Source organism: Scyliorhinus canicula, chromosome 29 (genome assembly GCF_902713615.1).
Source record: "Scyliorhinus canicula chromosome 29, sScyCan1.1, whole genome shotgun sequence".
NCBI classification, from domain to species: Eukaryota; Metazoa; Chordata; class Chondrichthyes; order Carcharhiniformes; family Scyliorhinidae; genus Scyliorhinus; species Scyliorhinus canicula.
In genome coordinates, this window is record NC_052174.1 from 8,084,405 (window position 1) to 8,097,083 (window position 12,679).

Below are 12,679 nucleotides of genomic sequence, written 5' to 3' on the forward strand. Positions count from 1 at the left end.
CCACCGCGCATGCGCTGGTTGGCACCGGCCCAACTGCGCATGCGCGGGACCCGAGTCTCTGGCGCCCCCTAGCACATGGCGCCCCGGGCGACTGCCCGAGTTGCCGGTGCCTTGAGCCGGCCCTGTAACCTGGTGTTGTCAGACTTCTTACTGTGCTCACCCCAGTCCAACGCCGGCATCTCCACATCATGTGTGAGATTATGACAATGACCGGCAGAGGGAGATTGCTGAAGTTGAGTCAGTGAGTGTGTGTGATTATGACAATGACCAGCAGGGGGAGATTGCTGAGGTTGAGTCAGTGAGAGTGTGAATGTTTCCTTTCCAGATTTAAAGTGTGTATTTTTCGGTGTGTTGCTATAGTTTTCCCTGTGTGTTGCTGTGGTTTTCCCTGTGTGTTGCTGTGGTTTTCCCTGTGTGTTGCTGTGGATTTCCCTGTGTGCTGCTGTGGTTTTCCCTGTGTGCTGCTGTGGTTTTCCCTGTGTGTTGCTGTGGTTTTCCCTGTGTGCTGCTGTGGTTTTCCCTGTGTGTTGCTGTGGTTTTCCCTGTGTGCTGCTGTGGTTTTCCCTGTGTGTTGCTGTGGTTTTCCCTGTGTGTTGCTATAGTTTTCCCTGTGTGTTGCTGTGGTTTTCCCTGTCCCTGTGTGCTGCTGTGGTTTTCCCTGTGTGCTGCTGTGGTTTTCCCTGTGTGCTGCTGTGGTTTTCCCTGTGTGTTGCTGTGGTTTTCCCTGTGTGTTGCTGTGGTTTCCCCTGTGTGTTGCTGTGGTTTTCCCTGTCCCTGTGTGTTGCTGAGGTTTTCCCTGTGTGTTGCTGTGGTTTCCCCTGTGTGTTGCTGTGGTTTTCCCTGTCCCTGTGTGTTGCTGAGGTTTTCCCTGTGTGTTGCTGTGGTTTTCCCTCCGTGTTGCTGTGGTTTTCCCTGTCCCTGTGTGTTGCTGAGGTTTTCCCTGTGTGTTGCTGTGGTTTTCCCTCCGTGTTGCTGTGGTTTTCCCTGTCCCTGTGTGTTGCTGAGGTTTCCCCTGTGTGTTGCTGTGGTTTTCCCTGTCCCTGTGTGTTGCTGAGGTTTTCCCTGTGTGTTGCTGTGGTTTTCCCTGTGTGTTGCTGAGGTTTTCCCTGTGTGTTGCTGTGGTTTTCCCTGTGTGTTGCTGAGGTTTTCCCTGTGTGTTGCTGTGGTTTTCCCTGTCCCTGTGTGTTGCTGAGGTTTTCCCTGTGTGTTGCTGTGGTTTTCCCTGTGTGTTGCTGAGGTTTTCCCTGTGTGTTGCTGTGGTTTTCCCTGTGTGTTGCTGAGGTTTTCCCTGTGTGTTGCTGAGGTTTTCCCTCCGTGTTGCTGTGGTTTTCCCTGAGTGTTGCTGTGGTTTTCCCTCCGTGTTGCTGTGGTTTTCCCTGCGTGTTGCTGTGGTTTTCCCTGTGTGTTGCTGTGGTTTTCCCTGTGTGTTGCTGTGGTTTTCCCTGTCCCTGTGTGTTGCTGAGGTTTTCCCTGTGTGTTGCTGTGGTTTTCCCTGTGTGTTGCTGTGGTTTTCCCTGTGTGTTGCTGTGGTTTTCCCTGTCCCTGTGTGTTGCTGAGGTTTTCCCTGTGTGTTGCTGTGGTTTTCCCTGTGTGTTGCTGTGGTTTTCCCTGTGTGTTGCTGTGGTTTTCCCTGTGTGTTGCTGTGGTTTTCCCTCCGTGTTGCTGTGGATTTCCCTGTCGCTGTGTGTTGCTGTGGTTTTCCCTGTGTGTTGCTGTGGTTTTCCCTGTGTGTTGCTGTGGTTTTCCCTGTGTGTTGCTGTGGTTTTCCCTGTGTGTTGCTGTGGTTTTCCCTGTGTGTTGCTGTGGTTTTCCCTGTGTGTTGCTGAGGTTTTCCCTCCGTGTTGCTGTGGTTTTCCCTGTGTGTTGCTGAGGTTTTCCCTGTGTGTTGCTGTGGTTTTCCCTGTGTGTTGCTGAGGTTTTCCCTGTGTGTTGCTGTGGTTTTCCCTGTCCCTGTGTGTTGCTGAGGTTTTCCCTGTGTGTTGCTGTGGTTTTCCCTGTGTGTTGCTGAGGTTTTCCCTGTGTGTTGCTGAGGTTTTCCCTGTGTGTTGCTGTGGTTTTCCCTGTGTGTTGCTGAGGTTTTCCCTGTGTGTTGCTGAGGTTTTCCCTGTGTGTTGCTGTGGTTTTCCCTGAGTGTTGCTGTGGTTTTCCCTGTGTGTTGCTGTGGTTTTCCCTGTGTGTTGCTGTGGTTTTCCCTGTCCCTGTGTGTTGCTGAGGTTTTCCCTGTGTGTTGCTGTGGTTTTCCCTGTGTGTTGCTGTGGTTTTCCCTCCGTGTTGCTGTGGTTTTCCCTGCGTGTTGCTGTGGTTTTCCCTGTGTGTTGCTGTGGTTTTCCCTGTCCCTGTGTGTTGCTGTGGTTTTCCCTGAGTGTTGCTGTGGTTTTCCCTCCGTGTTGCTGTGGTTTTCCCTGCGTGTTGCTGTGGTTTTCCCTGTGTGTTGCTGTGGTTTTCCCTGTGTGTTGCTGTGGTTTTCCCTGTCCCTGTGTGTTGCTGAGGTTTTCCCTGTGTGTTGCTGTGGTTTTCCCTGTGTGTTGCTGTGGTTTTCCCTGTGTGTTGCTGTGGTTTTCCCTGTCCCTGTGTGTTGCTGAGGTTTTCCCTGTGTGTTGCTGTGGTTTTCCCTGTGTGTTGCTGTGGTTTTCCCTGTGTGTTGCTGTGGTTTTCCCTGTGTGTTGCTGTGGTTTTCCCTCCGTGTTGCTGTGGATTTCCCTGTCGCTGTGTGTTGCTGTGGTTTTCCCTGTGTGTTGCTGTGGTTTTCCCTGTGTGTTGCTGTGGATTTCCCTGTCCCTGTGTGTTGCTGTGGTTTTCCCTGTGTGTTGCTGTGGTTTTCCCTGTGTGTTGCTGTGGTTTTCCCTGTGTGTTGCTGAGGTTTTCCCTCCGTGTTGCTGTGGTTTTCCGTGTGTGTTGCTGTATGTTTAGCCGTGTTATTTATTAACTCACTCATTGTGTGAATCAGCTGCTGCTGTCTCTGAAAGCCAGGGGACAATGGGCAATATAGCCTGGGCTGATGGACCTTGGGAAGCCTCGCTCACCTGTCCAGGTACATCATCCTCCCCCTAACTCACCTGTCCAGGTACATCATCCTCCTCCTAACTCACCTGTCCAGGTACATCACCCTGCCCTCCCACTTCCCTGACTCACCTGTGCAGGTACATCATCGTGCCCCCCCTCCCCCCTCACTCACCTGTCCAGGTACATCATCCTGCTCCCGCTCTCCCCTCTCACCTGTCCAGGTACATCATCCTGCCCGCCTCACTCACCTGTCCAGTTACATCATCCTGCTCTCTCTCTCCCCTCACTCACCTGCCCAGGTACATCATCCTGCTCTCTCTCTCCCCACACTCACCTGTACAGGTACATCATCCTGCTCCCTCTCTCCCTTCACTCACCTGTCCAGGTACATCATCCTCCCCCTCTCTTCCCCCCTCACGCACCTGTGCAGGTACATCATCCTGCCCCCTCTCTTCCCCCCTCACTCACCTGTACAGGTACATCACCCTGCTCCCTCTCTCCCCCCTCACTCACCTGTACAGGTACATCATCCTGCTCTCTCTCTCTCTCCCCCTCACTTACCTGTACAGGTACATCATCCCCCCTCTCTCCCCCTCACTCACCTGTCCAGGTACATCACCCTGCTCTCTCTCTCCCCCTCACTCACCTGTACAGGTACATCATCCTCCCCCTCTCTCACCTGTCCAGGTACATCATCCTCCCCCCTCACTCACCTGTCCAGGTACATCACCCTGCTCTCTCTCTCCCCCTCACTCACCTGTACAGGTACATCATCCTGCCCCCCTCACTCACCTGTCCAGGTACATCACCCTGCTCTCTCTCCCCCTCACTCACCTGTACAGGTACATCATCCTGCCCCCCTCACTCACCTATACAGGTACATCACCCTGCTCTCTCTCTCCCCCTCACGCACCTGTACAGGTACATCATCCTCCCCCTCACTCACCTGTCCACGTACATCATCCTTCCCCCTCCCCCCCCCCCTCACTCACCTGTCCAGGTACATCATCCTGCCCCCCCCCCTCCCCTCAGAAGCAGCTGGGGCTGCAGCAACGGGAGATCGTGTGTCTGGGGCTGAATGAATTTCAGAGTTACTGTGCCTCTACCCGCAAACCTGTTTTTAGGGCCTGTGATTAAAGTGATACACCGCCACCCCCTGCTGGCGAATGGACGCTACAGCAGCAGCGGTGAGAAAACCGTGAGCAATTCAGTCTGAGGGAGGGAGCATCACAACATCATTGGCCCAAAAGGACAGGATATATCTTACCCTAACCCCAGGCTGCACTTGTACTGGGAGTGTTTCACAGGCAGACAGACTCTGTATCGAACCTTTGCCTTTATTTCAAAGGTGTGGAGATGTCGGCGTTGGACAATAGAACAGTACAGCACAGAACAGGCCCTTCGGCCCTCGATGTTGTGCCGAACAATGATCACCCTACTCAAACCCACGTATCAACCCTATGCCCGTAACCCAACAACAGTGAACAGTTCTGGTCCCGTTATCTAAGGAAGGCGGCCGTCCAGAGAAGGTTCACTCGATTGATCCCGAATAGCGAGGGATTTTCTGTTTAATAATAATCTTTAGTGTCACAAGTCAGCTTACATTAACACTGCAATGAAGTTACTGTGAAAAGCCCCTCGTCGCCACATTCCAGCACCTGTTCGAGTACACAGAGGGAGAAGCACGTCTTTCGGGACTGTGGGAGGAAACCGGAGCGCCCGGAGGAAACCCACGCAGGCACGGGGGAGAACGTGCAGACTCCGCACAGACAGTGACCCGAGCCGGGAATCGAACCTGGGACCCTGGCACTGTGAAGCAACAGTGCTAACCACTGTGCTACCTTGGCACCCGCTTATCAGGAGAGGTTGAGCAGGTTGGGCCTGTCCTCATTGGGAGTTGAGAAGAATGAGAGGCGGCCTTATTGAGACATCTCGGATTCTCAGGGGGTTTGACAGGGTCGATGCTGAGAGGCTGTTTCCCCGTGTGGGAGAGTCTGGGACCAGAGGGCAGAATCTCAGAATGAGGAGTGGGGGGGGGGGGGGGGGGGGGGCGCCCATTTCAGACAAGAGATGAGGAGGAATTTTTTTTTTTTTAAATAAACATTTTATTGAGGTATTTTGTGGTATTATAACAACAACACAATAAACAATGTGCATGAAACTATAAACATAGAGCAAAAGCCGTCCCCCTCCCTTACAGGCCCCGCCTTTATTAACCTACTCTCAGCTAAACTACCCCCCCCCCCCCCCCCCGCCCCCCTTCTGCTGACGATTAATTTTCCGTGAAGAAGTCGACGAACGGTTGCCACCTCCGGGTGAACCCTAACAGTGACCCCCTCAAGGCGAATTTGATTTTCTCCAAACAGAAAGCTACCCATGTCTGATAGCCAGGTCTCCGACTTCGGGGGCTTTGAGTCCCTCCAAGCTAATAGCTCTGTCTCCGGGCTACCAGGGAAGCAAAGGTCAGAACATCTGCCTCCTTCTCCTCCTGGATTCCCGGGTCTTTAACCCTGATAAGTGTGAGGTGATTCATTTTGGGAGGACAAATGTGAATGCGGATTACAGGGTCAACGACAGGGTTCTGAAGAATGTGGAGGAGCAGAGAGATCTCAGAGTTCATGTCCATAGATCTCTGAAGGTTGCCACTCAAGTGGATAGAGCCATGAAGAAAGCCTATAGTGTGTTCGCATTTATTAACAGGGGGATTGAGTTTAAGAGCCGTGGGGTTATGCTGCAACTGTACAGGACCCCGGTGAGACCACATTTGGAGTAGTGTGTACAGTTCTGGTCACCTCATTATAGGAAGGATGTGGAAGCATTGGAAAGGGTGCAAAGGAGATTTACCAGGATGCTGCCTGGATTGGAGGATAGATCTTATAGAACATATAGAACAGTACAGCACAGAACAGGCCCTTCGGCCCTCGATGTTGTGCCGAGCAATGATCACCCTACTTAACCCCACGTATCCACCCTATACCCGTTACCCAACAATCCCCCCCCCCCCCCAACCTTACTTTTAGGACACTACGGGCAATTTATCACGGCCAATTCACCTAACCCGCACATCTTTGGGCTGTGGGAGGAAACCGGAGCACCCGGAGGAAACCCACGCACACACAAGGAGGACGTCTTATAAGGAAAGGTTGAGGGAGCTAGAGCTTTTCTCATTGGAGCAGAGGAGGATGAGAGGAGACTTAATAGAGGTTTATAAGATGAAGAGGGGGATAGATAGAGTGGACGTTCAGAGATCTTTTTCCTCGGGTGGATGTAGCTGCACGGTAGCATTGCGGATAGCACAATCGCTTCACAGCTCCAGGGTCCCAGGTTCGATTCCGGCTTGGGTCACTGTCTGTGCGGAGTCTGCACGTCCTCCCCGTGTCTGCGTGGGTTTCCTCCGGGTGCTCCGGTTTCCTCCTACAGTCCAAAGATGTGCGGGTTAGGGTGGATTGGCCATGATAAATTGCCCTTAGTGTCCAAAAATGCCCTTAGGGGTTAGGGGTTACTGGGTTATGGGGATAGGGTGGAGGAGTTGACCTTGGGTAGGGTGCTCTTTCCAGGAGCCGGTGCAGACTCGATGGGCCGAATGGCCTCCTTCCGTACTGTAAATTGTATGCAAGTTACAAGGGGGCATAACTATAAGGTTCGGGGTGGGAGATATAGGGGGGATGTCCGAGGTAGGTTCTTTACTCAGAGAGTGGTTGGGAAGGAACTCTCAGCTGTGGTAGTGGAGTCAGACACTTTAGGAACTTTCAAGCGGTTATTGGATAGCCATATGGAGTGCACCAGAATGATTGGGAGTAGGTTGATTTGATCTTAGTTTCAGACTAGTTCGGCACAACATTGTGGGCCGAAGGGCCTGTACTGTTCTGTCTTCCGACACCCGGAAAATCGCCACCTCTGGACTCGGTGTCATTCTTGTTTCAAACACCGGGGACATGACGTCCGCCAACTCCTGTCAATATCCCCGAAGCTTCAGATAGGCCCAGAACATGTGGACATGGTTCGCTGGTTCTCCCGCACATTTTGCGCACCTGTCCTCCACCCCAAAGAATCTGCTAATCCCGGGCCACTGTCATGTGGGCCCGATAAACGGCCTTGAATTGTATCAGGCTGAGACTGGCACATGTTGTGGGCGCGTTGACTCTGCTGAACGTGTTCGTCCACAGACCCTCCTCTATCTCTCCCTCCCCAGCTCCTCCTCCTACTTACACTTCAGCTCCTCGGTCTGCGTCTCCTCTGGCCACGTAAATTCCTTGTAAATGTCCGAGACGCTCCCTTCTCCTACCCACCCTCTGGAAACTACCCTGTCCCGGATCCCCCTTAGCGGTAGGAGCGGGTAGGTTGACACCTGTTTACGTAGGACGTCCCGCACCTGCAGATACCTGAATTTGTTTCCCCTCGCCGACCCAGACTTCTCCTCCAACGCCCTCATACTCGGAAAGCTCCCCTCTATAAACATATCCCCCATCCTACTCGCCACCACATCCGGACCCCCATCCATACTTCCCGGGGCAAACCGGTGATTATTACAGATTGGGGACCAGACCGATGCTCCCTCTGCTCCCACATGTCTCCTCCATTGCCCCCAGTTACCAACGCCCCCAAACTGGTGCCCTTGCATGAAGACGCCTCCATACGCTCCCATGCCGACCCCTCCCCCACCACCCACTTCCTGATCATGGCTATATTCGCCGCCCAGTAATAGTTACTAAAAATTGGCAGCGCCAGCCCGCCCTCTCCCCCCCACTCCGCTCAAGCATGACCTTCCTTACCCGCAGGGTCTTGCCCGCCCAAACAAAGCCAGTGATCACTTAGTTGACCCGTTTAAAAAAGGATCGCAGAATAGAGAAGGGAAGATATTGAAACACGAACAGGAATCTCGGGAGGACCGTCATCTTCACCGTCTGCACCCTCCCAGCTAATGACAAGGTGAGCGCGTCACATCTCCGAGAAACGTCCTTCATTTGGTCTACTAGCCGTGCCAGATTTAATTGATGCAGCCGGTCCCATTCCCGCGCCACTTGAATACCTAGGTACCTAAAGCTTCCCCCTAACGGCAGCTCCTCCAATCGCCTCTCCTGTCCCCTCACCTGGACCGCAAACATCTCACTTTTCCCCATATTTAGCTTATACCCCGAAAACCGGCCAAATTCCCCCAGAATCCTCATGATTTCTTCCATCCCCTCTAACGAGTCCGATACATACAGAAGCAGGTTGTCTGCACGGAGTGAGACTCTGTGCTCCACCCCGACCCCCCCCCCCCACCCCGACACCCCCCCCCCCCCCTCCACACCCCGGCCCCCACCCTGGACCAGCCCCTTGAAGCTCAGAGCAATTACTAGCAGCTCTGTAGCTAGCACAGGCAACAGTGAGAAGAGAGAGCATCCCTGTCTCGTCCCCCGGTGCAGTCTAAAATAGTCCGATGTTGTCCTGGTCGTCTGCACACTTGCCACAGGAGACTGGTACAGCAACCTGACCCCGTCAATAAGCCCTGCCCGAATCCAAACTGTCCCACAGATAATCCCATTCTACCCGATCACAAGCCTTTTCTACATCCATTGCGATCACTACCTCCGCCTCCCTACCTTCCGGGGGCATCATGAACATGTTTAATAGACTTCTTACATTGGCCACCAGCTGCCTACCCTTAACAAACCCCGTCTGGTCCTCCCCAATAACGTCCAGAACACAATCCTCAATCCTGGAGGGAAAAGATTTGGCCAGCAGTTTGGCGTCCACATTCAACGGGGATATCGGCCTGTAGGACCCACACGGCTCCAGGTTCTTGTCCCGCTTCAGGATCAGCGAGGCCGTGGCCTGTGACATCGTCGGGGGCAGCACCTCTCTCTCTCCCTTGCTTCACTGAACATCCTCATCAAGACCGGCAACAACATCCCAGAGAATTTTTTATAAAACTCCACTGGGTACCCGTCCGGCCCCGGGGCTTTACCCGACTGCCTGGCCTTCAGGCCCTCCACTATCTCTTCCAAACCAATCGGGGCCCCCAGCCCTTCTACCAGCTCCCCGTCCACCTTTGGGAAATTCAGCACCCCACCCCCCCTTCCCCCCTCCAGAAGTGCCTCATCCGACCTGTACAGCCTACTGTAGAAATTCCTAAACGCCTTATTCACCCCTACTGAATCTCCAACCAGGTTCCCATCTCCATCATTTACTTTCCCTATCTCCCTGGCCTCCTCCCTCTTTCTACGCTGTTGTGCAAGCATTCTGCTGGCCTGCTCTCTATGCTCATAGATCGCCCCCCCCCCCGCCCCCCCTTTCTCAGCTGCTCCACCGCACTCCTCGTGGTTAACAAGCCGAACTCCGCCTGTCGCCTCCGCCGTTCCCTTAAAAGCCCTGCCCCTGGGGTCGCCGCATACCTCCTGTCGCCTGTCGATCTGTAGTATCTCCTTAAGTCGGTCCGTCTCTGCCCTGTCCACCTTCTCTCTATGGGCCCGTATCGAGATCAGCTCCCCTCTGACCACCGCCTTCAGTGCTTCCCCAGACCATCGCTGCTGAAATTTCCCCAGTGTCGTTGACCTGCAGGTAGTTCTGAATACATTCCCTCAGCCGCTCGCACACCCCTTCGTCAGCCAAAAGTCCCACATCCAGTGTGGGCGCTGGTTACTGTCTTTACTAACCTGCAGGTCAACCCAGTGCGGAGCATGGTCTGAGATTGTGATCGCCAAGTACCCAGTGTCCACAACCCCTGCCAGTAAGGCCCTGCTCAGAATGAAGAAATCAATCTGGGAGCACACTTTCACCCTCGGCTGCCCAAATCTCCATGGGTCCACCTCCCCCTCCCCCCCCCCCCCCCCCCCCACGCGGAGGGCGACGGAGCCGAGGTCGGGTGGCGACCTCCTTCTGCACTGATGGGATTTCATGACAGAAGGTGGGGTGAAATGGGCAAACCTTCTCGTGGGATCCCCTGGGGGCGGCAGGGTGGAGCAGTGGTTAGCACTCCCCGTGTCGGCGTGGGTCTTAGCCCCACAGCCCACAGGTGTGCAGGGCGGGATGTGGGAGCGCGTTGGGGCGGCCAATTGAGGCAGACGCGTGTCCAGCGTCGACACGGCAAACTAACCACATTTCGAAAGGGCGCGGGATGAAGCAGAATTGTCCCACGCAAACCCGAGCAAAATACCCAATGGCAGATATCGGTCTGAAAATGTAAGTTCAACACACACAGACAGGCACACACACACACACACACACACACACAGACAGGCACACACACACACAGACAGGCACACACACACACAGACACACACAGACAGGCACACACACACAGACAGGCACACACACAGACAGGCACACACACACAGACAGGCACACACACAGACACACACAGACAGACACACACACACAGGCACACACACACAGACAGACACGCACAGACAGACGCGCACACACAGACGCGCACACACAGACAGGCACACACACACACACACACACAGACAGGCACACAGACAGGCACACACACACAGACAGGCACACACAGACAGGCACACACAGACAGACAGGCACACACACACAGACAGGCACACACACACAGACAGGCACACACACACAGACAGGCACACACACACACAGACACACACAGACAGACAGGCACACACAGACAGACAGGCACACACACACGACAGGCACACACACCACACGACAGGCACACCACACCGGACAGGACAGGCACCACCCACACAGACAGGCACATACACAACAGAACAGGGCACATACACACACAGACAGGCACATACACACACAGACAGGCACACGCACACACAGACGCACACGCACAGACAGACGCGCACACAGACAGACGCGCACACACAGACAGACGCGCACACAGACAGACGCGCACACAGACAGACGCACACACAGACAGACGCACACACAGACAGACGCACACGCACAGACAGACGCACACACAGACAGACGCACACACAGACAGACGCACACACAGACAGACGCACACACACAGACAGACGCACACACAGACAGACGCACACACAGACAGACGCACACACACAGACAGACGCACACACACAGACAGACGCACACGCACAGACAGACGCACACACAGACAGACGCACATACAGACAGACGCACACACAGACAGACGCACACACACAGACAGACGCGCACACACAGACAGACGCACACACAGACAGACGCACACACACAGACAGACGCACACACACAGACAGACGCACACACAGACAGACGCACACACAGACACACGCGCACACAGACATACAGACGAGCACACACACAGACAGACACACACAGACAGACGCACACAGACAGACGCACACACACAGACGCACACACACAGACGCACACACACAGACAGGCACACACAGACAGACGCACACACACAGACAGGCACACACACAGACAGGCACACACACAGACAGGCACACACAGAAGGCACACACAGACAGACGCACACACACAGACAGACACACACACACAGACAGACACACACACACAGACAGACACACACACACAGACAGACACACACAGACAGACACACACAGACAGACACACACAGACAGACACACACACACACAGACAGACACACACAGACAGACACACACACACAGACACACACACACAGACAGGCACACACAGACAGACGCACACACACAGACAGACACACACAGACAGGCACACACACACAGACAGGCACACACACACACAGACACACACAGACAGACAGGCACACACAGACAGACAGGCACACACACACAGACAGGCACACACACACAGACAGGCACACACACACAGACAGGCACACACACACAGACAGGCACATACACACACAGACAGGCACATACACACACAGACAGGCACATACACACACAGACAGGCACACGCACACACAGACGCACACGCACAGACAGACGCGCACACACAGACAGACGCGCACACACAGACAGACGCGCACACAGACAGACGCGCACACAGACAGACGCGCACACAGACAGACGCACACACAGACAGACGCACACGCACAGACAGACGCACACACAGACCGACCCACGAGCACAGACAGACGCACACACAGACAGACGCACACACAGACAGACGCACACACAGACAGACGCACACACAGACCATACAGAAACGCACACACCAGACCAGACGCACACACAGACAGACGCACACACACAGACAGACGCACACGCACAGACAGACGCACACACAGACAGACGCACACACACAGACAGACGCACACACAGACAGACGCACACACAGACAGACGCGCACACACAGACAGACGCACACACACAGACAGACGCACACACACAGACAGACGCACACACACAGACAGACGCACACACACAGACAGACGCACACACACAGACAGACGCACACACAGACACACGCGCACACAGACATACAGACACACACACACAGACAGACACACACAGACAGACGCACACAGACAGACGCACACACACAGACGCACACACACAGACGCACACACACAGACAGGCACACACAGACAGACGCACACACACAGACAGGCACACACACAGACAGGCACACACACAGACAGGCACACACACAGACAGGCACACACAGACAGACGCACACACACAGACAGACACACACACACAGACAGACACACACACACAGACAGACACACACACACAGACAGACACACACAGACAGA